The 27,968-nt window shown below is 42.5% G+C and overlaps 2 long non-coding RNA genes across 3 annotated transcripts; one reads left to right on the top strand and one right to left on the bottom strand.

Annotated features, from left to right (window-relative positions):
- On the bottom strand, nt 1-16,983 carry LOC144988918 (uncharacterized). 2 transcript variants are annotated; one of them, XR_013653008.1, is made up of 7 exons: nt 16,844-16,983; nt 16,497-16,662; nt 14,065-15,922; nt 13,585-13,979; nt 2,765-13,503; nt 1,193-1,366; nt 1-876 (listed from the first exon to the last, which is right to left on the bottom strand). It is a non-coding gene; the product is annotated as an uncharacterized LOC144988918 (long non-coding RNA). The 2 variants fall into 2 exon arrangements; XR_013653007.1 differs by having other exon boundaries at nt 16,021-16,662.
- LOC144988933 (uncharacterized) lies at nt 6,088-27,778 on the top strand. Its single transcript, XR_013653030.1, has 7 exons — nt 6,088-6,213; nt 6,304-6,362; nt 6,477-6,545; nt 6,647-6,712; nt 6,975-7,008; nt 27,468-27,514; nt 27,650-27,778. It is a non-coding gene; the product is annotated as an uncharacterized LOC144988933 (long non-coding RNA).
- The last annotated feature ends 190 nt before the right edge of the window (nt 27,779-27,968 follow it).

Raw genomic sequence — 27,968 nt, forward strand, 5'->3', positions numbered from 1 at the left:
AATTTTACAGACAGCTTTCAGTTTGAAGATGCAGCTCTGCGAACAGCCAGCAGGTGTCTCCCCTCTCCCTCCTGCTTCACTGCAGTTGGTTTTATGTTTGCCAAGAAAACCATAAAATGCAGAAAACAAAACATTCTTATGGAAACAAATTATTGATAAGGAAACCGGTTGATAAAACGGAATCTTAAAGTAAGTCCTGGGATCCACATGTGGACGTCTCCGGAGTTTTCTCTATTTTTCTCTCTCTGTCCTCTTTATTATTTTTAAAAAAATGTCGATTCATTAACTAATTATTGAATTATTTATTGAATAGTTCTTTAAACTGCTGACTTGGCATTAAAAGTTTCAATCCTCAATTCAAAGCAGAAATGATGGAACTGACAGAAAAATGTGAGGACAGAAGCTGAATCCTGCATGAACTCTTTCAGAGGAATGACCAAATAATCAAACTATTAGAACAAGCAGGGGACAATGTCACAATAAAGTACACAAACACAGCTTCATGAACAGAGAAACAGACGTCAGCTGACAGAAAGAATGACATCAGTTACTATGGCAACACAAGAGACTAGAAGATGAAGAGTTCCCAACACTCCCAAGTTAGAATGAGAAGAGGGAGTGCAGTTCTCCATCAGTCCACCGGGGGAGCTGCAGCACAACAACTGTCCACTTGATGCTGAGAGAGACAGTGGAGCTGATCTCAGATCAGTTCCTGCTGCAGCTCTGACACTCATCTCCACTTCCTCTGATTCCTCCATCACTCTTCTCTCCACCTCCCAGGAACACCGTCCAGTCACAACATCTCTGCAGACCAGCTGCTGCTGCTGCTCCTCTCTGCTCCTCCAGGAGGAACATCAGACTCTTTAGGGCCACCACCTGCAGAGAGAAAGTGTAGAGCCAGAGATGAAGGAGTGTCTCCTGATCCTGGTCTGTCAGTCAGTGATGCAGCACAGCAGCAGAAAGAGCAGCAGGAGCTTCAGTCCTGTTCAGAGCAGCAGCTTCCTGTCATCTTCACCTGTTGGAGCTTCTGCTGCTCTGATTGGCTGACTGTTGTCCTGAAGCCTGTCATCATTCTCCTCAGAGCTTCACTGAGAAGCTGCAGCTTCACAGGAAACTCTGCATCTTTGCTCTCAGACTAACTTTAGGACCAAACATCTGGAAGCAGCTGGACTGACTCCAACCCTCTACTGACCTCAGAGTCTGCAGTTTGGAGTTTGGACTCTCCACCAGATGCTGGAGCTTCTGAACATCTGAAGACTGAAGGTAGTTGACGCTCAGGTCCAGGTATGTCAGGTGGGACGGGTTGGACTTCAGAGCTGAGACCAGAGCAGCACAGCTGGTCTTTGACAAACTGCAGCTGATCAACCTGAATGCAGAAGAAAGAGTTGAGTTTAAAAACAAAGTTCCTGTTTTTCATCCTTCACTTCTTCTAAAGAGTTCAGAGCTGAAGAAGATCAGAAAGTTTAGAAAAAGTCCAAAGATGTGAAGCAACAGCAGCAGATCAGAAGAGTCCAGCAGAAGCAGAGAAGAAGAACATTCAGGAACATTCAGGACAACATGCAGCTGCTTCAGGAAAGAAGTCCAGATGTGTGAAAGTCAAACATCAGCCTGTGGCTGCATCCAAACCAACTGATGTTTCTGCAGCAACAGCAGAAAAAGTCCACTTCCTCTTTCTGCTCAGCTCTTCTCCAAACAGCACTGAATCATGGGAGAATTTCAGCAGCAGGATGCTGGAAAGTCTTCCTCCCAGTTTTCAGGAGATGATCTTCCAGTCCTTCTCTGCTGCAGCCCTTCAAGCAGAGACTTTCAGCTCCAACAGATCAAAGCAGAGAGAAGAAGGAAGTGATGAGGAAGAGTCAGCAGCAAATGTTGGACATTGATCCCTGATCAAGTATGACTTCAGCTCTGAATGAAGAGTCAGAAGCTGCTGGGAGCTTTGATGGATGATGTGATGATGTTTGTGGATGAAAAGGTGAGGATGTTTGTGGAGGATGTGTCTGTCAGAGCAACATCCAGCTGCAGCAAAACTCTGTCACTATCTGCTCACAAACATCAGCCGCTGGACTCTCAGCTGCAACTGCTGAAACACAGCAGGACTCAGAGTGCATGTGAGCGTGCACGGCTGCTCCTTCTGCACGCGCTTTAAAGGAGTCTGTTGGAGCAAAGACACAAAGAAGAGCTGATGGCTGCAAGCAGAACTTTGTGGAGCATAAATGTCAGCAGACAGCTTTGAAACAAGCAGCTGCAGGAAGAAAAGAAGAAGTTCTTCTGCAGATCTTTGAACACTGAAAAAGTGTCATTTATAAAAAAAACTGGCAGAACGCACTAACTTTAAACTTAGGGCCACAAAATATCATCTTGGGGCTGCAAAGAGCCCGCAGGCTGCAAAAGCTTCTGCCAGTCCAAAGACAAAGCTAGTCTAGAGGGAGGTTACGATAAACCACGGTGCGTCCAAGTGATGGATGTGAAAATAAAAATGCTATCCCCTCTTTCCATTTTCGCTTTAATTACGACACAGAATAAGTGTTTTTTAAGTAGAAAATGAAAAATGCATATTGAGGTATTGAAGTTTCATTTTATTTTCGAGTCCTTTGATGCAGCTACATTTTGAAAATGAAAAAGCATTTCTGTTGATCCATTTTAATTGTCAAATTAGACATTTCTAAATGAATTTTGCTACAGGTAAAACAGTGTTAAGAAACCTTTTAATAAAACAAAATTCCTTAATAAAAGTCAGTTATAATATTCTGGAGGAGGAGCTTACCGAGGTGGTTAAAACAACGTACAACTAAAGCAAACACCCTTTTGTGAATCACTGCACACGTGATGGAAACCACTCAGCACACTGGGACCCCCCACCAGACACAGCAGTCCACCACCTCGGCCTCCCACCTCCTGAAACAAGAATAAAATTGACAATATCAATAAAAGACACACAATTAAAAATAAAGATAAAAAGGTGATTAGTGTTCAGGGGGGATGGTAAACCGCCCGACCACCGCAGACCAGCTGGTGAAGCCGTCTACAGTCCGGTGAGACGCCACAGCAAGGAGGGGTCTCCGTGAGCTGAGAGTTTCGCTCCAGCCGGTTCCGTCGTGGCGGGGGTGACAACCCGGACAGAAATCACGGTTAAAAACAATAAAAGCAAAGCAGCAGCTTTAATCCCCTATTTGTGGGGAGAGAAGGGCGTGCAGCCAAGACACGTTCCTGAAAAAAAAGGAAAATAGTTTGCAGGAGCCTTAACTGTACATGACGGAGGAAGGCAGCTCAACAATCCTGTCACTGAGAGGAGGCAGATCTAGGTGAAAAAGTCACATCACTCTTGCAGATTACTGCCGCCACGCCACACATGTCCCAAAGCCTGGCCCATTGCTTGTTTACAGGGAACTTTGAACGAGTCTCCTCGTAAGTTCCCATTCCCCGTTTCAGATCGGAGAACTAAGTCTGGCTTACCTTACCTACCTGCTTCCACTTCCTGATGCCTTGATTTATGGCAACAACAAGAGTTCATGTCCGAACAGGGAGGAGGGCTTTTAAAGCACAGCCACCAAATTAACATGTGTGTTGCCTGTAGCCTCATGATTAGTAGCACAAATATTTGGCTATTTTCCTAACCTTGAATGAAGAGAAGCTTCAAATCCTTAAAGGTACATTTGTTTTGTGCTAAAATAGTCCATTTCTGAAATCTGTAGCATTATTATTTATGTCCTTACAAGTCTACCTTTTAGTCTCTTCCTCAAGTTTTATTTAGGAACTACTTAGGACTTCATTTCATCTTTAGTACCATTTATTGCCGTTTTAGCAGTAAAAATAGCAAAAGTCATTTTAGTTTAAGGAAGTTAGCTGAGTTTTAACAAATATTTCAACTTCTTGACATTTCTGTGTTAACATTCATCACCATCTTCGCAGCTTCAGCTGTCAACTCTGAAATATGCATTTAGCAGTAAATAGAACGTTTAAAACAGAATTTTGTATTTGTTTTTATAGAAAAATCTGTTTACAAAACTATTTTTTTAAACAAAGAAAATAAAAAAAAATTGTGTTACCAGTCGGGTCCAGACCAAATAAAGGCTGATCGTTATTCCAGTTAAGTTGATCCCCAGCTATCTCTGTTATTAGCATGGCTAATGTTGTTTGCATGGATGTATTTCATTTTTCTAGCTTGTTCTGTCAAACAGCTGAGCAAACAGATCAGAGCTGAAGGTCTTTTGTGTTGGACAGGTTTCACTATCACAAAAAGAGGTTATAGAACTCCAGAAAACCAGAGTGCAACTTTTTTATTATCCATTTCTTACATTTAGTCTGTGTGGGGAGGGAGAGGGGAAGAATATGAGAGGGGGGGTGGAAGAGGATAAAAGGGAGAGAGGGGGATACAAGGTTATTGTTTTAATCTGCAACAATTATACCAGATCTGCTGAAAAGACAAATCTTACATCAAAGGTAAAATTCTGACACGAAGATGAGTGGAAAACATGTGTCCATCAATTTACTGTGGGTTAGGAGGAGGGATGAAGCAGACAGGGAGCAGTGTGCACGTGCACGTGCACGTGGGGGTGGAGATCCATGCATGCTGCCGACGTGAACCGTGTGTTCATAAGGGGAACCAGATCCTCCTCAGCCCGTCAGACGAATTTTCAAAGGAATTAAATCAATGCTGCTGCATTAGTATATAATAACATTGTAATTGTTGTAACGTAGGTCACAGATTCACCATTTTATGCAAACAATGTAATTCTGAGTCAGTGCTTAAAACTTTGTTAATAATAAAGTATGATATTCTAGTGGTAAACATCCTCAAAATGGTTTCTCCCATTTTCTATGGTATGTCCAATCAGGTCGAAAAATCTGGGTGTGACTGTCTGTGATTGGTCCATAGCCGTTGAACTTTCTGGAACCGGGTAGATTTCATTCCCTTTCACAGGATTTCTGAGCGAATGGACGGTTTTGTCAGACTTCTTTGAGAAAAGAAGCTTTAACCTCAAAGGATGGCCGTTTTTTCTGACGTTAGCTAGTCCGCCTATGGAAGAACATAAACTTGGGAGTATTTAGTAAAATGCTTGTGCTGTATAATTCTGTTGTGTAAATGAGTGTTGCATTTGTGTAATTTATTCCTGACTTAGCTACGTGTTGTAGTTAGCTTTAACATCAAAGGATGGTCATTTTTTTCTGATGCTAGCTACCAAACGCAGCTGTTTTAATCGTTGCATGAAGAGAAGCAGAAGGTGAACAGAAGGTGAGGCAGCAGCAGAAAGTGTGATTACTCAAGCAGACTCTGGTTTGTTCGTTTGTGGGATTATTTTGCCAGCTCTTCGTCCCTGACTTCCTGCCTCGTCTCACTGCAGACATTTCTTCAACAAGACTTCAACAGGATGGCGGCGGATGTAGATTATCGTCTGTGGGAATGGTTCACAAACTTGCACTCCGCTGCAGGTATTAAGTACCTGTCTGTTGCTGAGCACTTCAACTTGGACGACTTGGCGCTGTGGGCCCGCGATGGGGTTGGTTGATGGTTCTGGTTGTTTTGATGCAGACAGCTTTTCTCAGTACGATAAGTACAACCATATCTATATAAGCAAATCTTGGGGGGGTCTCTCTCAAGTCCACCTGAGTGACGATGGAGGGATGGTCCTTCTGGCTTCCCTGCTGTGGAACTACTCTGCTCTGCAGCTGGTGGAGCCAGAGGTCCAGGCGCCTCCTCCTGCGTCGCCCCGGCCTGCCGTGCGGTGAGTCGCTCCTAAGGTGGTTGTGAGGGAGCACCCTGTGTCCCTTCCTCCAACCAACCCTTTTGAGTGGGCTTGCAAGGTAGGGAAGGCAAAGGTAAGCGTCAGCTCATTTCATACAAATGAAATTATTTTTCCTCTTTTAAACTTGTCCATGTGTTCAAGGTGAATCCAGCTTCCTGAAAGCCAGACCAGAAGTGGCGTGTGCAGAGCAGGTCTGTGGTCCATGGAAGGGACTAGATCAAGTGTCTACATAGTTCTCTTTTTTTCTTCTTATCCATAGAAAGCAGGTCAGTTTTAGGAAAAATAAAACTGCAGTGTGTGTTTGTTGTGTCCACATGATAACATTTCTGTGTTTTCTATTCCACAGGCTGCTCCTCTCCCGGTGTCGCCCGTGCGCTTCAGCCCTGCTATTCTGGATCTGATGGACAAATTCTACCCGTCAGATCTGGACTGTGCTGGAGCTGCTGCGCCTGTTCCCGCTGGGAACAAGGTAACGGTTTTGTCTTGATGCTCAGAGTTCAGAATAGCTTTATAACTGCTCCTAAATACCTTTTTTCTGGTGTTTGTCATTATTCCTCAGACGTCTCATGCTAGGCATTGCCGGAGGGCTGTGGCTGCATCCCAGATGGCTGCCCCCAGGTAAGAAGAGGACACATTACAGTGTAGATTGTTGTAGAAACAGATTTATAAATTAGATGTTTTTCATAAACATTTAATGCTGTGTATTTCTGTGTTCTTTTGTTTTTCACTAAGGCGGAGGTCCCCGAGCACGTGGAGGTGAAACCCCGGCCTTCACCTGCCAGGCGTGTCAGGAAGGAGAGGGTGCCGGCATAATCACTTTGTATTTTTTTTCTGTCAAAATGCTGCAGCACCTAGTTTATGGTAAAAGTCTGACATTAAATACGTTTCATGTTTGTATGCAGGACCGTGTGGGGGTGACACCTAGGTCTCCTACCAAGGACGTGACGGTGGAGCGGCCTGTGGACCAGGTGAGAGGAGAAAAGGGAAAAGCTCAATATTGATGATGGTTTTTATTTATTTAGTCATTTTAAGTTTGACATGTTTGTTTGTGTTCCTACTTAAGCTTTTGTTGTGTGCTCCTTTATTAACAGACATGATTCTTGGGCAAATATGATCAAATTTATGAATTTGATTTTAGGTGTTCAGGTTCGATTTATGATTTAACACAGAAAAAGAACATTTATGTTTTTTTCCTTGAAAGTAATGGTTTTTTTTCCTATTTTCCTAAAGGACCAGCAGCAGCGTGGACGGCCTGCTGCAGGAGGTAAGAAGAGCAGCAAAGGTACGAGCTGTTCTCCTTCCTGCATCTGCTGTGCGGTTCAGCCAAGTTCAGACCCTGTAATCTTGTTTGGTTCTTCTGAAAACTTGAGTGAAGTGATTCCTGCTCCTGCCAGTTGTAGTGTTGAGGCTGTGTCAGACGATAGTTCAGTTGACATGGAGGTTGGTGTGACGTTTGGCTCCTCGGATGATGAGCTGGTAACCTCTGAGGTCCAGGAGCCTGGTCCTGTTCCTGCTGCTGGTACGTTAAAGTTCCCCAGCATCAGAGGATCGTTCCACCAGGGCAGTGAGCTGTTTGGGAGCAACAGTGGGCGGCAGTGCATGGCCATCTCTTTGGTGGCTGCTGCCAAGCACACTGTTCAAAGTGTGTTTCAGTGGGACAGTTGTGAGTTGGATTCTGTGCTGCTTGCTGGAGATCAGGTTTACTCGGACCTGCAGAGACAGAACAAAATCACTGACTCTGCAGGTTTTCTGAGAGTGACTGATCTTCCAGGTCAAGTAGTGGTAGATGGGGTTGAACTGTCCTGTGTTTTTGGAGAAGTTGTTAGCGGGGATGCTAGAATCGATTCAGGTGAGTTCATTGATGTTGGTGTGTTGGTTCCCCTGAAGGAGGGGCTGGCTAGGATGACGGCACAGTACAACACGTGTCTGCTGACACTGTGTGAGAACGCGTGTGCCGTCATTGCTGAGAATGGACACTGGGCTATTGTAGACTCCCATTCTCGCAGTCCTGAGTGAACAGGTGTATTATTATGACTCTGTGGGTGAAGTTCATGACTCCCTGCAGAGGTCAGTCCAGGGCATTGTGTTGACTCAGTCTGAAATAGTTGGTGTGGTTCTCTTTTCTGCTTCAGAAACGTTTGGCCCTTTCTTAGGAAGTCCTGCAGAAAGTAACTCCCTGAACCTCTGCAAAGAGAGCCTCTTCCATGACACTTCAGTAGATGTCACTGTAGAACCAAAAAAAAAACAACAAAACGAAAAATGGATTCAAAAATGGATATTGCAGACCCTTCAGTCGAATACCTGAAGAAGTTCAAATTAGATGATGTTGCTGTGGAGGATCAGGATGTAATTATTAGTGAGCCTGAGCAGGAAATTTTCTATTTTAACCCTTTAAATCTGGATGTCTGCCAGGCTCTGTGCTCAATGTTAAATATTGAGTTCCAAAATTTTAATGCCCCACCTGCTCCTCCCATTGGTTTGTTAGGGCCCCCCTGCACCAACCAAAGAATCATTGGAGATGGAAATTGTTACTTTAGGGCCATCTCTCAGGCTGTGAGCGGATCCCAAAACAACCACAGAAAAATTCGGTTAGCCATCGTTAAGCAATTGGAAGCAAACCCACATCTGTACAGCTGGGTAATTGGGCGTGAGTTCTCCTCTGTGGCTGAGTACATCATTAAATCTAGAATGTGTTTCGTTAGTGTTTGGGCCACAGATGTCGAAATTCAAGCCACGGCTGATTTATTACAGTAGGAGGAAACGTTTTTGTATTGTTTGATGGCAGGTGGCTTCAGCACCAGAGCAGCGGTCGACAATTATGTAAAAACGCAATTTATATAGAAAATTGTGGTGGAACACATTTAGACTGTTGTGTGTGTTAAAGATCCACAACAGGACCGCTGTGCTGGTTGTTGTCCCTCTGCCAACAAACAACCAAAAACATATCACACGCGTTCACATGAAAAAGATGACATTTGTTCTACAGGCATGAAGACAACTTCCATAATTGAAAACCAGAGCAAATGCATAAAAGTTGCTTCTAAATACTTGGTATACCAAAAATGACAACAAACAACAAAAAAGTTTAAAGGAACGGTTAAAGCACGTTATTCGGAAAAAATACATGAAAGATGCAAGTTACAGATGGAAAGTCAAGTTAATAAAAAGGAGGCAACTAAAAGTATCATATTTAAAAAATGAGGATTACAGAGAAATGTTTGAGTCAAAAGAGAAAACAAAATATAGAGACGATTCCGCTCACAGGACCAAGGTGAAAGCTCAGAGCATTGGCAAATATAAAAAAGATAAAACACAAAAACTTAAATTAAAGACTCCAAACAAAAAGCGACACAGGGAGAATCCTGCATTCAGAAAGAGTGTCATAAGTAATGTTCAACAGAAGAGGCAGTTGAATAAAAAGAAGGCAGAGAGTTTCCAGGAAGTCATGCAGGACTTCCTAAAAAAGGTGGAAAAAGGTCCAGAGTTTGTTTGCTGTGTGTGCAACAGACTTCTGTTTCATCACCAGGTTTTGCTGTGTGTCAGGGAGACGTACAGCAAAATCTGTGAAGATGGCAGAGATTGCAGATGTGTGCATTAGCGAGGACTACCTGCACCGCTGCAACATGGACTGTGAGAGCCCATGTTTGTTTTTAGGGACGGCGAGGAGCGCTCTGTGGATTTGCCACAGCTGCGACTCCAAGTTAAAAAGAGGTCAGACCCCGCCTGAGTGGGTCGGTAACAATTTGGAGGTGTGTCCTGTCCCACCTGAGTTGGCCTGTTTAAATAGTTTAGCGCAGCATCTGATTGCACTGCATATACCATTCATGAAGATGCTTGCTCTGCCTAAAGGTGGGCAGAATGGTGTTCACGGCCCAATCACGTGTGTTCCTGCCAACTTGGTGCAAACGACCAATGTGCTGCCTCGGTCTGACATGGAAGGGTCTCTGCTGCGCGTCAAATTAAAGCGTAAACTGACTTACAAAGGTCATTATGAGTATCAGTTTGTGGATACCATGCACATTAGGCGGGCCTTGCAATATTTGAAACGCAACAATAAATATTACAAAGACATAGAGTTTAATGAAGCTTGGCTCAATGACTTTTGTAAAGAAGAACTGGAAGAAGAAAATCGCAACGAACCAGAAAAGCATGCAGACAAAAAAAAGAGGATGAGGCCGATGATGGAGAAGATGAGCTTCTCCATGACAGACAGAATCACTGCATGTTCCAAGATTCTGCTCTGTTCCCAGTGGACATCGGCCAAGAAGTCCTGGATCAGTATTTTGAAGACATTTTGAATTTGGCCCCGGCGGAAGGAAATAATCCGGTCCGACTATTGACAAATAGAGAAAATGAAGCTAAATGTTTTCCTGTCATCTTTCCCGATGGTAAAAACGTTTACCATGAAAACAGAAGGTTCAAATTGACTCTCTCGCGTTACTTCAACAACAGGATCCTCCATGCTGACGGTAGGTTTGCACAGAACGTCGAGTACATCTTGTTTGCACAGTACATGTCGGAGGTGGAGAAGGTTGTTTCTAGTGTGTCTGTGGCTCTCAGAAAAGAAAAAGTGCATCTGAAGGTGTAAGTGCCGATGCACGTACTGAGAAAACCCCGAAGAAGCTGCTGGAAGCAGATCAGGGCTTTTGTTTCCTCCGGCCTATTCGAGGCACTCCGGCATTCTGGCAGGCAACACAGAAGGACCTGTTGGCCTGTGTTCGTCAGCTGGGTATTCCAACGTGGTTCTGTTCGTTCTCTGCTGCCGACATGCGTTGGAAAAATCTCCTCGACACTGTGTTAAGACAGGAGGGGAGAACCCAGACAGCTGACCAGTTGGATTGGGCTGAACTTTTGAAGGAAATTGTTCTGGCTGTCCAACAGCACTCTAGGAACCACACAAAGTCATGTAAGAAGGGGGGGAACAAATGTCGCTTCAACTTTCTTAAAACAGCATCCGGCCGCACATTTGTTATCAATGACGAAAAGTTTCAGAAATGCCCCAAATGTACAACCCCAAGGTCAAGGCTGGCCAAGAATCCAAATTAGAATTCATCTGCGGCATAGTCACCCACATTGAATTCTGTAAAGAGGGGGTTCAAATACATTTAAGTGAAATTTAATGATGAGGAAATTGAAAAAATAGCTCGGAGAAGGTGTGCCAAAGCCGACTTGACTGGTTCCACAGCTATAGAGTCCGAGGAAGAGCGGGTGAGCCAAAAGGGGGGGATGAGGAGACAGTTCCCACTCAAGCTGGCATGGGCTTGTACCGTCCACAAGGTACAAGGCCTGACTGTGGACACGGCTGTGGTCTCCTTTAACAAGATCTTTGCTGCTGGACAGGTGTATGTTGCTGTGAGTCGGGTCAGGACCATCGAGGGGTTAATCATTCGGGATTTTAAGGAAAAGGCGATTTACTGCAATAAACATGCGAAGGCTGCTCTGGAGAAGATGCCCCCCCTCCTGAGTGATGAAAGAAGATGCGACCCGTCTTCTTTCAGAGTTTTCCTGCTGAATGTTCAGGGATTGTGCAGACATGTCTCCTATCTGGCCCACTGTACACAGCAGCTGCAGCCTAACTGCATTGCTGTGACAGAGACATGGCTGACCCCTAGCTCTGCCTTAGAAGCTGTCCAAATGGACGGCTTCAGCTTTCCTACAGTGGAACCAACCCAGCATTAGTTGGCCTGAAGAGCCAGCAACATGGGGGGGTTGGGATCTACTGTACGGACGGAGGAGACTACCAAATTCTGGATAAGCCAGACCTTAATTTGGAGTGTGTTGTTTACAGGAGTCTGGCTCTAAATTTAGTGTTAGCTGTAGTGTATCGCCCCCCCCCCCTCCTATCCTGTAGTGCTGTTTAGGTCCCACCTACAGGATTTAGTACTTTGGTTAGAAACTCAAAGAGAATCAGTAGTAGTGATGGGAGATTTTAATGAAGACATCCTGAAGTCCTCTTCCATTTTTAATCTGATGACGGACAGAGGCTTCAGGCAGCATGTCACTTCTCCCACAACAGAGAGGGGGGGGGGAAACCATCATAGATCATGTCTATGTAAAAACATCCAAATTTACTGTCAAGGCCGTGGTCAGTCAAATATACTTCAGTGACCACGAGGGGATCCTCTGTTCATTTAGTGCATCCTAGAGGGGGAAGGGGGGGGGGGGGGGTCTGCTGGAAACAGCCTGGTGTTTATTGTAAGGTTGAGCATTATAATGGGGGGGGTAAAAGTTTAAGAGTAACATCTGGGGAAATATGTGTTCTTTAAATAGCTTTCTTTCATATCATGAAGTAGTTTACATTTTATGAAATGTTGGGTTTCTTTTACTATTTTTCAACAAGCATGTGACACAAAAACATGTAATATGCAATAGTTTGTAGAGATAATAGATTAACAATTAGTTTGATCGGCTTGGAGAAGCTTACAGAGGAAGCTTTCTACTTTCGTTTAGCGGCGTCATTTTTCCATCCGCGTTCAGCGGATTACAATGAAAAGCTGTTCATCTTCCGCTCATACAGCAGTAAAAAGATCTCAGACAAACACCTCCAGCCCAGCTGAATCACCAACATGGACAAAGTGCCGCTCACTTCTAACCTCCTGGTGAGTCTCAATGTGGAGCAGCGCGGTAGGATACGTACAAAGGCCCAGGAAGAGTCTGATTGATATTGTTGTGGAAGGCAGCGCCGGGCGAGTTACGCCACAGTTAGTGAGCAGCAGCAACGACACAGACTGACTGATGAAAGGGAACCTGATGTGTTTGTTAGAAATGTAGTCCAGCTGTTCATTTCAGATCCAGAAGATGAGGACTTTGAAGAATTTTTATGTTAGTTTTAAGTTTTATGACTATTTAAGTTTTATGACTTTTATGACTTATGAAGTAAAAAAAAAAAAAAAAATCAAAACCAACTCAGATTTGCTTGCGCTGTTTTTTTTTTAAACACAGTGTTTGTTTGTTTGTGTGTGTGTGCTTAAGCCGGGGTTTCCACTAGTGCATATGTAGGAAAGTAGTGTGTTTGTTTGTGCTAAAGGCAGCGCTGTCTGTGCAAGAAGAAGGAAGGGAGACGCCACACTGGCTCATCTGACTGGTGGGGGCTGCCACCACCTTCCACCATTCCTCATGACAATGCACCCCCCATGATTCAAGTGACTTAGTGATGTTTAGGTTTACCACTGGATAATTGTAACTTTATACAAATGGGGCTAAAATAGCAAATCAACATCATGCACCATCTCAGAACATATTGCCAAACAAGCCAACTATGGTAGTTATGCTAATCTGGCTAAAAGTGCTAGCATTGCAATCAGCATCAACAAGTGACTCAGAAAAACACAACTTAAGACGATCATAATGGTAAGAAAATGTGATACGTTGATAGAAAATCCACTTTTTCTGTTGATTTTATCAAATTTTATCAAAGCAACGATTGAATCTTTTGGTCACCTATGGATAATAAATCGACGTCAGCTTCAGACAAATGGGAACAAGTAGACTTTTTGATCTTGGAGCAACGGAGGTTTTTCTGCTAACCACGCCCACCCTACATGTTCATATCCAATGTGAAGAGGATCCACTCAGATGGGTCATGGAGTGAACCCACACACAAAGGAAAAGAAGATGGGACTTCCCTCAATGTGTCGTTCCGGATTAGTTCTGGACCGGGCCGTTTTCTCCTCCTGTCAGCTACGGACGCATGCAGAAGAAGATCCTCCAATGTGGGCCTGGTCCCTGGGAAAGGAGCCAAACACTTTTCCATGAGGTCCTGTGTAGAAGAAAAGAAAAAGGATGAAGCTGACAGATGCAGGGGTCCATCCAGTCATCCAAGTGAAGAAGGTTTTCTTACCTCCAGAGAGCTCACAAAAACAAAAACAGCTCCAATCAAATGGGCTTGTTTGGAAAGGACGTCCTTGGAGAAGTTCTGCTTGGCGTTGGGAGGCCAAACTCCCCAAACTGCACCAAAAGGAGAAGCTAAGCAAAGACACCGTCATACCGGACCTATACAGGCCATCGGCCGGTGCCCCCACAAAACCTCCCCACCAGGTATGAAGTCCACATACAGAAGATTTCTTATTTAGATCTTCTTTTTTTTCTATAAATATTTGATTTTTTTTCTTCATGGCTCCAGTTTTCAAGGATGGATGGTGTCATCCTTGCAGCCATGGATGGAGAAGAAGCTCCTCCACTGTGGCCCTGACATGCGGGTGCAAACTCAGCATTTTCCCAGGAATTCTTGGCAATCTGTGAAGAAGAGGAGAAAAAGGATGAAGCTGACAGATGCAGGGATCCTTGCTCTCAGTTAAGTCGAGACGGTTTTCTTTTTTACCTCTAGACAGGTCCTGGTTAATTTGCAATGTCCTCAAAAAAAAAAACCATTAGTATGGAATGGATCGTGATGGAGGTCAAATGGTCACATATCGTGGGACGCCATAAACGAGGGAACAAACCTAACGGGGGAAACTGGAGAAGGAAATAAGTAAAACAAGTTCAATAAGGCTGGTGTGTAAAAGAACGCTTCTGATCTTTTTCCATTTTCTTTTCTACTAGGCGTTATTTATGTATCAACACCAAAGAAAATCCCCAATTCTTTGAAACGGAGGTGAAAGTAAGCTGGTTATTCTGTCCTATTTTTATAATAATGTAGGACATATAGAAAGAAAATTAAGCTTAAAAGGACATTTCTCACTATTTCTTTATTTTAATCGTTGTGAATCAGGAGCAGACAAGAAAACAGTTTCACCAAGTCCTATAAAGTGATTGGTGTTTGATTTAGGCTCAAAATGGCACGATTCCGATTAAAAGACCACTTGGAATGCTCTTAAAATGGATCAGAATATGATCTGATTGGGTCTTAAACTCTACTCATTTTTGGTGTCTACGGTGATCTTTTAAACCTAGTAAACTGTTCTGTGCTACAGTTTCATTTGATCCTAGTTTTTATTTTTCCCCGTAAGAGAGAACTGGCCTACCTTTTTTTGACTTTCGTGATGGAGAAGAACGGACAGTAGAGCCCTGCGCACGACTTTTTTCTAAAGCCCGCTCCCGCCCGCCGAATTTCTGACCAACCCCCCCCCGCTCCCGCAACGAATGCATTACACTCCCGCCCGCACCCGCAAAACTCCCATAGAGATGCATTGATTTTGTATTGTCTTCAGTCCCGCAGGAAAAAAAAACACGTATTTGTGTTGATATTAAAGAGATTCATGTCCCTCCTCCAGCCTCATCTTTTCATGCATTCCTCTTATGTGTAATGTGCAACTTAATTATTAAATCTATTTTCACAAATCCTGTTGTTCACTGAAGCCCACACGTTCCCAGATGTTTTTGCCATGGGGAACGTGGGTGGTCCTCGGCTCAGGGAGGTTCTGATAGAGTGATGTTTAGCTTCTCTGGTTCTGAAGGTTTTGGAGGAGGTTCTGCCTTCGGTTAAAAGTTTGCTTGTGTCCGTGCGCAGACAGACGGCCTGAAGCGCGCTGAACCAGCTGGTAAAGACGCAGGTCAAACAGGTTAGATGACAGTGGCGTTCACGGAGCTTCAGTACATAAGACTCCAACAGCCTTAAACAGCCTAACGTAGTCCGGTATTATATATTCATGAATTAAGTTTAATTCATGAATATATAACTTATGCTGTGGTTCTGGGCTGGATTGTACATCTATAGGACCAGGGCTGAGCACTTCTGCTGTAAAAGGGCTTTAAAGTCCCACTCTGATCATCTGTTGATCTATTTTAAAAGCCTTCTCTGTGGAGGAGCAGAAAAAACAAATGGGCGAACTTGAGACAGAGACGAACGAGTTGGTACCCAAGAATGGAATTCTGCAGTTTGCAAACGGACCTCTTGATGAAGTCCTTTGCACAAATTCTTAAGACAACGATGAATAAAAACTGCAATAAAAGTGGTCTATATTTCGGTTTCAGATTATGTAAGGAAAACCAGGAGCTCAAGAAAAAAGTGGAAGAGCTTGAAGAAGAAAAGCAAACACTGTCAACTCCGGTAAAACTGCATCTCAAAATTTTAAAAGCATATCAAGCCATCTTTCATCTGAATCCTTTAGGAAACTTCTGGGTCCTCCTTTGATTCCCCGGCTGCTCAGACCAGCACTGCCAGGGACTGTTCTCTAAGGTCCGGACATCACGGACATCTGCAGGGTTACGGGGAACTTCATCGACGGGCTGGAGAGATCCTGCAAACCAACCATCAATGAATAAAACCTTAATAATTGTAAATCAAACTAATGAGCTTCCAGACATTTGGAACGTTATCAAGAAACATTCAGCTCACCTGTTCAACAAAGTTTAGTCGGTCTGCTCTGCTGCGTTCACTTGCTGCTGCACTGTATGCTCACTTCCACTTTAACCTTGTAAATTTACAAGGTTTTTTATTGTAAGTTTAAGAGACTTTATCTTGTAAATTTACGACTTAAAATCGCGTATTTTGTATTTTATTTTTTGTGGCCCTAAAACGACGTCGTAGTTAAAGACTTACTTCCATTTATATTCATTTATTATTTGTTCCCCACCAGCTTTTTGGGTAACATGGATTCCATCAACTAAACACAGATGTAATACCATCCCATGTCACTAGAGGACTATCCACACACACAGTTAAGAGTCGGGAAAAAAAAGTTCCTTACAGTGAAGAAAAGGGTTTAGTCTTTTTTTCCAGGCCTGATCGATGCTCGGCTGCGTTGTGGCAAAAAACCAAAGAGGGCCTTTTCACCTGTTAAGCAAGCATGGAAAAACCGTGCACGTACTCACGTAGCTGATGGTTAGAAACTGTTGGCGGGAGAAAATCTCTGCAGGCGAACTCAGCGGTATCCGACTGCAGCGGGACAGAGGAGGCGGGAATCTCTGAGGCCTGGGGGTTGGAATCAGCTCAGCTCAGGTGTGCTCGGTCTCCCACAGGGTCCAAAAAGACTAGTCTCTGGTCAAATGCAGAAAAGTCCCCTTTAGAACTTTGGACATTTGCTTTGGGTCGTTTTTACCGAGCATAGACTAACCAACACGTTACAGCATGCTAAAGCTAGTCGCAATTAGCATTTTTAGCTGCATATTGTAATGAATAAAACGAGCGGTTAAACACATTTAAGAAAATTATTACTTACATAACAACAGTTTCCACATTTCTAAACAGAAAGTTGACTCTGAAAACCATCGTAGCTCCAAGAATTCAGCGTCAGCTCCGCTCCTCACCAACGTCTGACTCTCTCTGCCCGGCAGTGAAACGATTTTTCAGATCGTTCTTCTTAGGACACACCCACTTATTTCTGATTGGATGGATCATTATACAGACAGATTACACAGCAAATCACATCTCAGAATGACAAAAAATACATACATGTTAGGTTGTGGGGCAATATCAAACTTTTACAACATACTAGACCAAACAAACTTGATTTCCAATGAAACTTTAAACAAAAAACAACTTGTTAACCAAACCAACAAGTGGCCATTGAACATTTTTGATAAATAATACATTTTTATCTTTTAATAGTAGCTTAGTCTGTTTCATTTTTTTTATTTTGACTGGGCTACACAGAGAAAAGAACTTAAGCAAATTAAAAAGGGAATCAACTAAACAAGGATTGGACAATAGACTAATTTCAGCAATTTAAGCAATATTTATTTTACAGGTTCATATCCTTAAAAATAATTATTTGATTATAATAATTCTTACGTGCTTGGCCTCTGAGTCCAGCCTTAGCCGTTTACTGGATGGACTCTGAATAGACGACGGTGTCTTGAGAATCAGATGAATCAAGGAATGATTGATGATTGTTCAGAAGATTGTAGCATAGGAACAGAATCTGAACGAAGACATCAAACAAGTTCTTTTATCAAAAAAATTAAAAATGTAATTCACACAAACCAGTGGCATATTTGGTGGTTAACACTCTGACAGAAGGATCCTTATCTACATCCTGAAACACATCATCATCTAACTCAGACCCAAAGCTGTCAACAAGCTTTCCACCTTTGGTCACAGCAAGGACAACACATTTTGCAAATGGTGCAAGGAAAAAAACAATATTGTGTAAACCAGATTCATGAAATAATATTCTTCAAACACCAACATATCTAAGAAGTCAAGGACAAAAAAACATCCATAAAGCAATGTGTGAATTAGAAATAAGGAAAAAAAATACTATCAATTATAATTAGGACTCAAAGCTTTCAATTAAAGGCTAATTTGTAATATCAATCTGCTACCTGCAATCCTAAACTCTTTCAGATCAAGCTCCGTTGTTCTCACATCACCAGTCTGGTCTTCTTCAACATGGTTCCTGCAGCTCATCAGTTCTCAAAATCTTAAAATGGTTCAATGTTCTGGAGATTACAAAAAGAGCAAACATGTCCTTTACAATAGAGCATAGCTGTTGCAAGAATATCAGATGTTCATATATATAACTATAACTATAACTATATATATATATATATATATATATATATATATATATATATATATATATATATATATATATATATATATATAGTTATATATATATATACTGTGGGGAACAACCAACAACCCTGTTTATTTGACATAATATATTTTTGAAATACAAATATAAAAAAGTTATTACACAATAAATATTCCTCGCCGTAGTTTTGGGTGGTAAATGACATGTTGACCAAAATCTCCTGGATGGTTTGATTCAAATGTGAAGAGGTGGGCGGAGCTTCGTCTCCCCAGCATGTCCTGGGTTTTCACCGGGGGCCTCCACCCTGAGGGGACATGCCAGAGCCCCTCCCAATGGATGTGTCCAGGAGACATCGGAACCAGATACTGGATCCTCTGGATGTGGAGGAGCAGTGGTTCTATTTTGAGTTCTCTCTTGGTGACAGAGCCTCTCACCCTCATTGACATTGACAGCTAAAGGGTACTACATGGAACCTCAGGTTCCTACTCTAGACCTTGCTCTAGAGAACGTCCTGTCCTGAAGAACGTCTTTCCATGAGTTTCAGCAGCAGGAATCCTCTGCTTTCCATCATCCTAAGAAGATTCTGAAGAACAAAAGCTTGACAGGTGAAATCCAACAGAATGTTCAGCGTTCTCCAGGTTCTCTCAGGAGGCGGAGCCTGTCTGATAGTGTGAAGGATGAGCTGCTGAGGTCTGTTTGCATCCAGACTCTCAGCTGCTTTAGTCAAACTGCTGAGCCATGGAACAATGGAGCCGTTTCTGAAGGAAGAGGATCAAACATGATGCTCTGCAGGAAGTGGAGGTTTTTTAGAGTCTCCAGACTGTTTCTGAACGGCCAAAGAAAAGCAGCTGATGTGCTTCTGTCTCCTACCAGCAGGGAGCGCTCTCAGCCGGACAGAACAGATCCTCAATGCTGCTCTGAGAAGGACTCTTCTGTTCCAGAAGCAGAGACTGTTCACATCCAGGAGAATCTGGACTCCAAGGAATCCCAGAGAATCTCCTCTCTGCTGTTTGGACACTTTGACCAGCAGAGGGCAGCAGAACTTTCAGCAACTCTGGATCTGATCCACAAAAACAATCCATGGATGATCAGATTTCAGAAGATTTGAAGGATCAAAGACAAAGATGTTGTGAAGAGAAGATGTGAGAAGAAAGTCCAGAATGAATCCACTCTGACTTGTCCTCATGTCTCTGAAGCTTGTGTCTTCATGTCTTCACCTCAGAGTTTCTTCTGGATTCCATGTTGATCAATAATATTGATCATGTTCTGTTGTCATCAGAACTTCAGGCTTTTCTCTGCTGATGATCTCTGAGCTGAACTTCTTGGAGGAATTCCCGAATCTGGGATTTGGAGCAAACAGTCAGAACAAAGGAGGTTTCCATTTCTTCTAAGCTCTGCCAGAAGAAAAGAGCTGAAGCTTGAAGCTGAAGCAGCATTTGCTCCCAGAATCTGTCCTCCAGACCAACAAGTCCCACCACAGCCTTGAAGACGTTTCCAGAAGCAGCAGCAGACTGTGTTCCCATGACGACGCTGAAGTCAGCTGCTGCTCTGCAGGAGAAAGTCTGCAGCTCCTCAGTCAGGAAGCTCTTTCAAGCTCGTGCACATCTGTCAGTGCAGCAGCAGAAAGCCTGTTTCCCTGCAGGAAGTCTGAGACTTTTCAAAGTAAGAGCCTCATGTTGGCAGAGATGGGTTGGATTCTTTGATGCTCCAGTGTCTTTTGGATTCAGGATGAGTTCATGCAGATCTAGAAATCCCACCATGATGATCATCCTTGAGGAATTTCAAAATAAAAGACTTACAATCACTGCTGGATGATAAATACATTTACTCTTTATTTTCTGTCAATAAATCACATTTATCAATAAATCCTTGATTGTAAATGATGGATCTAAAGTTGAAAAGAAGTCAAAGTGCTGACTCAGCACAGATCAAAGGAGACACAGATGATTTCCTGGAATGAAGAAAACATCAAACATCATGATGTGATCTGGAACTGAGCTGTTCTTCAGAAGATCCTCCCAAACATGGAAACTGTTGCTGCAACACGTGAAGCTTTGCTTCTGTTGCTAGGTAGATCTGATGGATCAGAAGCAGACTTCTGTCAGCTGGAACTGGGGCTTCTTCCAGACCATGACATGTTGTTCAATAAAGTTCATTCCAAAGCGTGACTCAGTGTTTTTCAACCAGTGTGCCGCGGCACACTAGTGTGCCGTGGGAGATGGTCAAGTGCGCCGTGGAAAATTACCCAATTTCACTGATCTAAAAACATTAACCATCTCCAGGATATCAGCTCTGTGTTCATCCAAACAGGCCCTGATAAAACACTGAGTAGTTAGGAATATGAAAGATCATAAAATACTTTTTTCTTTGTGTTTATTTGATTCTATTAAAGACATTTTGATAAGAATGACGGTACAACGATTTAGCCGTAGCGTCAGCTGTTTTCTGAAAAGTCCCGCCCCTTTAACTGTCTCCACCAATCATTCTTGAAGGCTTAATCACATGTCATCAGTCTGACCAATCAGAAGTGTTTAAAGTCTTCACTTCCTTGTTCCAATTTAGCTCATAACTCACTAATTTCCAACAAAAACACCAGCTAAAGCTCGTCTTTAGCGGTGTAGCTTTCCACAGAATCCGGTTTCAGACCGTGGAATAAGTGAACAAAACCATGAAGCTCAGAGACGCAAGTCTTTCTGCCGTTTTCTCGCAGTATTCACACTACATCTCCCATGATGCATTGGCTTAAAGGGACAGCGCCTCAGCGTACAATGAGTCGTCCTTTTACACGTCTTGAAACCACAACGAACATACAGTTTGTATGTAACTTAACTTTTATTACATCTTTTAGAAAAAACATCTGCAACTTCCTGCTTTTTCTGCCACAATTATCACAAAAATGCACGTCAGATTGCCGGGGGGGGGGGGGGGGGGGGGGCTGTAGATCAAAACAGACTATGAGTTTCTGCTTTTTTTTTTTTTTTTTGGGATGCTGGTGTGCCGCAGGATTTTTGTCAAGGTTAAAGTGTGCCGTGGCTCAAAAAAGGTTGAAAAACACTGGCGTGACTGATTCATGAAGTGGTTCCTTGAGCCGTGAGTTTTGCCAGCAGCAGGAATCCCTGAGAGTTAGGAGACAGTTTGTGGAGAGAGTTTGTAGATTTAGGAGAAACCAACGTTTGAAATGAAACCAAAGTGTCCTAAAGCAAAATCACTGAGCACATCTCAATGTTCCACAAACAGTCATTTTCCACAGTGGACCGTCACCACACACTTTACAAGACAGTTTCTCACAACTTTATGACAACAAATCCTGAAATTATTGTGTAAAGGAAATGAGGATCTATTGGTGAGTCACAGTCCTGGAAACATGAGTTGTGCTCTGATGAAGACGCCTGATCCAAATGTGGATTTTTGAAATGTTCTTCATGAGATTCAAACTGATTGAAGCTTTGAATTAAAGGTGTCAACACATTTCTGCATTGGATTCATTCTGTTTCAGTGTCTAAGGTTGGTTTGTGGCAGAAACCAAGTTTTTGTTGAACAGTAGCGTTTGAAAAAGCAGAAAGTGGCTTTGAAGATGGTCAGGAGAACTTCTTTGAAGAGGAGGACTTCTCCAAACAACCACAACCTTAGAGGAAGTTTTCTGAGCATTCAGAGAATGCTTTTACAATGACTCATCATTTTCCACCAGAAGCTAAGGAGTTTTTCCAAATGCATGCTGGGTATTCTTAGTTCTAGCTTGGAAAGCACTTTGTGGGATTTCCCTGGAAAACCTGCTTTATCAATCATTCTGGTCTCTTTTTCTTCTTCTAAGTTCCAGCTTGGTGAGTGTGCAGGTCGCCGTGGCAACCAGTGTCCAGGTCAAAGGGAGGACCACGGCCATCCAGTCTCCAGGCTTTTGGATTGATTTGGATTTGATAAACATTTGTTTCCCACATTTTAATAGTAGAATTCAACACGGGACATATAGTGGATTGTAAGAATAGGAACAAAAACAGCAACAACCAAATAATCCTCCTCCCCTTAAAACATGCATTTGACTCTGAACAAGTCTAAACCAAATCCAAGCAAAGACCAGCGCTGGGGCTCCTGCTAGTTTCTTTTAGAAGAGCCTGCCTCTTCCAAACATAGAATGTTCAACAACTAGAGCTAAAAATGTCTGTTGGTAGATTTCTGGATGTTGGCCGTATCCCAGCGAGCAAGGCCAAGTCAGCCCCAGATGGTTTCAAAGTGGACAGAAAAGGTTTTTAGGAGTTTCTAGAATGTTCAACAACTAGAGCTAAATGAAACTAGTGCATGAAATGACAAAGAACTTCCTGTTTGAAAGGAATCTCATGATGGCTTCCACCTGTCTCTTTGCTTTTCCTTTCTTTTTTGGGTTTCTCCTCTTTGGGAGGTTACACAAAACTGCACTTTAACCCAGAAGGAAACAACAACCGCTCCACAATCCCTGAATCCCCCACAGCCTTTATCTAAACATTTACATTGACCATTATCACACATTTGACTGCCTTTTCTCAGAGAAACAAGCACAACTTCCCGTTTGTTTGTGTGTGAAATGATTCCAAAAAGCCATGTGTCATCCTGGAGGGACTGGTTTCTCATCAATGCAGACCACCAAGTTTCTCTGCTTTCTGACTATTTGGTGGCTGGTAGGCCTTTTGGGATTTTTGTCAGGGAAAGAAGTGAACCTGGGCTCCAAATATTGGAAGACACTGATCTAAAAGTACTAGGACATCTGGAGAAAGCTCTAGTTCTGCTCCAACTCAGTCCAAAGCACTGAAGATAGATGGAGTTGGATTTGGGAGAGGACTGAGCTCATTCAGATGAAGAAAGAACAAGTCAACAGATGAAGAAGATTTCAGGAAGTTTCCCATTCAACAAGTTCAAGTTTCCAGAGAGCTAGCTTAGCATCCGTGTTCTGGACCAAACCACTGTCCCTCTGAAGGTCCAGACACAGAGAGGCACAGAGTGACCCCCATTTCTCCAGTGGCTGACTCCGCCCCTTAGGACGTCCCCCTGTGTGGATCAGTGGAACCTGCTGCAAATGCAGGCTCTGGTTCTAACTGCTGGATCAGAAGTGGAATGGGAGCTGTAGTGGTGTGTCTGCAGCTGGATGTGGAACACATGAGGGAGGGGTCAAAGGTCAATGTTGTCAGTCTATTCTCCAACAATGCTCCAACATCTTCAAAGGTTTCTGGTCCCAAATCCAGAGTGGAGCTGGTAGGACGTGATCATTTCAGCCTCAGATTTGGGATCTGTCATCTCTCTGCCACCGTGACACCGAGTGATGAGTTCAGGCTCCAAAGCGGCCCCATCGCTGGCTTTAGGGACTATTCCAAAAGCTTTCAATGATGGCGGGGAATGAACATTAGGAACAGATGACGGCTTGAAATGTCTGCTGTTGGTTTCTGATCCAGACAGAAATTCAATCAAATGTCTGTGAATCCAGGATTTCCTTAGAATCTTTGACTCTAGATTCAGATCCATCTGCTTCAAAGGATGAAACTGCAGCTAAAAGTCTTTCAAAAGTCCAAATCCTCAAAGATGAAACAGAAAGTTCCTAGAAAGTAAAAAAAAACATGACCAAACTCCCAATGTCAAAGTGCCTAGGATTGTACAAAGGTTATATTGGCATTCGCATGAAGGTTTTGCTTAGGAACCACGACTGGATGAAAACTCATTGCACCCTTAAGTGACGTGTGCGTTTACTGTAAATATTACTGCAAATACCTCTGTTTGTCATAGTCATAACAATATTTAGTAGATGGATTCAATTTTCCTTTATTTTCTAATCAATGTGTGACTTAATATTAGATGGTAGTTTGACATACTTGTAGTTGTTAGAATTGTATTAATACATTATTTTAAGGCTTTAAATAAACCAATCAGAACAATGATTACAGAGTACAGCATCACTAACTGAGCTTGTGTTGATGTTTCTAGTTTAAACACAGAAATAAAGAAAACCTGTCTGACTGGATCTGAGGACAAAGTGACCTTTTTGTGATGCAGAGTTGAAGTTTTTACTCAACACGAGTTCATGTCAGAGTGACACACCATAGAGGAAAGTTAAAGTATGAACATGGATAGAAGGTTTTCTAATGTGTGTAGTTCATTTCTTTCTTTTGTGTTATATTCTTTCTACTGGGAACAAGATATCTATTAGACAACTACTATACGTCTATGGTAGATGTAGATCTACTGGATGTTTCAGAAAACTGTACTTTCTTATTCTACTACAGGTCTACCATTATTGTTCTGAAGGATCTCAGCATTGAGGTCTACATCTACCTGTAGTCATCCCATCTGTGGATAGTTTTAGATTTCTACCTGAATTGTTATTTTAGGACAGGAATCTGCATCCATAAACTATAAAATAGATGTTTGAGTTAGTTTCTCACTGACTAAAAACTTAGTGAGAGCCACGCTTTACTGAAATTATGTAAAAATATTTAATGATTATAAGTAATAAGCTAGCAATTTACTTTATTGATCAGGAATGTGTAGCAATGATATCTGTATTAACGTGTTGATGTGTTTGTGACAGCTGGAAGGACGGAAACCCAGAGAGAGGAATCAGGCTGAGACTCAGGAATGTGCTCTGGAGCGACTTAACACTAAAAGAAAGCGCCACACGGTGGGATCATGAAAACTCCTCATGAGAGGGAAAACTGCCAAAGGCAAAAAGGGAACAACTAAGCTACGAAAAAAAGTCCAAAGGACAATCAGCAGAGCATGAAAACCACAGATCTAACAGGAACGCACCGACACTGAGGACTGAGTAACATCAACTTAAATAGACATGACTGCAAAGTGCAGCAAGCTGTGCACTCCTCCACCGAGAGGACAGGGAAGGAAGGGGCCATCCAGGATAACTGACAGCTGACCTGTCAAACTCAGAGACAGTCAGGAAACAGAACTAGATGAACACCACACTGTCAGTGTTCTGAAGATGATCAATAGGAACTACACATTTGTTACACAAAGTGTGTTTCAAATCAATGTTAACTGAAATAATGTGAGAATGATTTCTGAGGATAATTAATAAACGCTATTTTGTTACATGATAAAGAATCTGAATTTGATCTGATAAGGTCTGGATTATAATAACTACACAAAACTATAGATATATAAACACAATAGTGGTGGATTATATACTCTTCATTCTTTACATTCCCTTTCAACAACCAATTAAACTCTATTTGACTTTGTTTGAAAATCATTAAATGAAATGAATCTAATGTGTCGTTAAGTGTTTGAGTAGTAACACTGTTCAGAAGATGGATTCTTCTTATTTCATCTTTATTATTTTTTATCTTTTAATAAATATTTGAATATTTTTATGCTTAAAATAAACCATTAAAAATTGAAAATTTGAAAACTTGAAAAATTCTCTGTTCACACAGTTCATGTTAACGCAGCAAACAGAGGAAGTCTCTGGTTCCTGGGATTCTGCTGGTGATGGTTGTTGCCATGTTGTGTTGTTGTGGGTCTTTAACAATCAGTGAACTTATAGAACCATTGGAGACACACACACCTCCGTATTCACACAAAATGGAAGGAGATTTGATCATCCAGATAGCAAATATGTGACATGGAGACAGTTCATCTGCAGTTTGATGAAGAACTTTGTTTAATTACCTGGATTTTACTCCCATTCTTCTACTATTTATCTATTTTCTGTTTTTCCCATACAAAGTACTGAAGTTCCCTATCTTGTTTGATAAACAAGAAGACACAGAGTGATGTCATTTCCTGTAAAGCAGAGACTCTTCCAGGTGTTTGATTACAGGGAGCAGGTTAACTTACACAAACACACATATTGACACAGTTCACTGCTTGTTTACTTTTCTATCTGCCTCTTTGTGTTTTGCAGATTAGCTGGGTGACTCAGCTCTGGGTGGTTGTTAAGATAAAGGGCTGCCACACAGGAATCCAGAGTTCCCTTCACAGAGGGGAAAAAACAATGGTACTGGGGGCAATTACCATATCATCACCCAGTGGGGGTCCTTGCATGACCCTTAATGCTACTGCAGCTCGCCGCTCCCCCAGGGGATGGGTCAAATGCGGAGAACAAATTTCGCACACTAAAGGCCCGTACACACCGGGACGAATATCGCGATATTCGCCGACGTTTAACGCCTCCTGACTAAACAAAGAGCACCAATGTGAGTGTGCACACTGACACGAAAAACGCCACACATCAAAGCATAATTTTTTAAAAAATACCTCGGGTTTTTTGGTTTTGACGCTCTGCGTCTAAAACTATACGACCAATGAGAATGGCCCCTTCGGCACACGTGTCTGGAGCTTCTGAAGTTAGAGTAAAACACAACTTGGGGGCGCTCAAACACAAAACTGCCTTTCTGAGCACACATACCAGCAAAGAAGAGAGACGCCGAGTAGCGTCTACACTGCCGCAAAGAAATAATGATGGACATTCTAAAATATCCCCGAAAACGCTCATGATATATTTTGAGCTCTTGTACCAGTCGATAAAACTCCCCATGTTCTTCTCTTCTCGTAACTATGGGATGTACCCAAAATCGGCGTCTTTTCCGGCGTCTTTCATCATTCAACAGAACAATAATTTCTTCATCATTGGAACTGGAGCTGGAGCTACTGGTGCTGGAAATATTCATGTTTTCTTTGTATGATTCTGACAAGCGCGTAAATACTGGCTCTCTTCTTCTGAGGGAAAAGCGACCACCTTGTGTACAGGAGTATTTCTGTTTAACATTAAGCGCCATCTAATGTCAGGGAATGAAATTGCATGTTCACTCGGCTCATCGTCAGCGTAAAATCGCCTGGGTGTGAACACAAAAAACGTGTTGAAAAACGCTGGCGAATAACGTGTGTCGATTTTCGTCCTTTGTGTACGGGCCTTTAGGTGTGTGACAGAAAGTAACACTTTCGTTCTTTCTGTTGCTCCTCCTCTGTCCTCCTCAACTCTGGTTCTCCGCAGAGAAGTCCACAGTAATTTTGTAATCAGGAAATCAGTAAATCCTATTTAAGGTTCAGTCTCTCAGTCCTCTGTCTGGTCAGCATTTGATTTTGGCTTTGCTCTGCCTTATATTTCAGATTCTGGATTTCTTTTTTGTTTTTGTGATGAGTTTTGTTTTCTTGATCCCACATTGTGGTGTTTTTGGTTTTGATATTAAATTTTACTTGGTGCAAGTCAGAGCCGGATTTCTCTTTGCACCTGGGTTCTAGTTATTCCTCCATTCACATGTCCAGGGGGCGGAGCTCTGCTCAGGTGTTCCTCAATCAGAAAATGAGGACGTTTAAAGTTTTTCCTCTATTTCAGAAAGGACAGAAAAGGAGAAGATGGAGGCTTCAATTTTTTTCTTCATGGTGAGTCTTTGTGTTTTCTGTTGTCTTCTCCACTCATGATGAAGGCCGTGATGTGTCTGTGAGGAAGAGGAGCAGCAGAGGAAGAGCTCAGCAGTTATCAACCTAATATGATTGTGTCTCAATTTTGTCTTTCAGTGAGAAAACACTGACCTGAAAATTGCTGACTATACAAGATATGATGTTCCTGTTCTGCCTGATTAAATGACCCACTTTCATGTTATCAACCCAAACAATAAATAAAACCCGAATGGATGCACTGGGAAAAAAAATCTTGTCTCCTGTGTGGTTCTTGTCTTTGTTAAGGAACAGTCTAAACACTGAAACTCTCATCTTCTGACTCTGAGCTCGTCTGTTTCCTGTTGAAGTGACTGACGTTGGAGTTTCCAGATCCTGATGCTGCAGAGGATCAAAGTGGATCAATGGGTCTGATCCACAGTGGTCCTTGGAGCAGAAC

The sequence above is a fragment of the Oryzias latipes genome, chromosome 2 (genome assembly GCF_053564925.1).
Source record: "Oryzias latipes strain Hd-rR chromosome 2, Olatipes_Hd-rR_3.1".
In the NCBI taxonomy this organism is placed as follows: Eukaryota; Metazoa; Chordata; class Actinopteri; order Beloniformes; family Adrianichthyidae; genus Oryzias; species Oryzias latipes.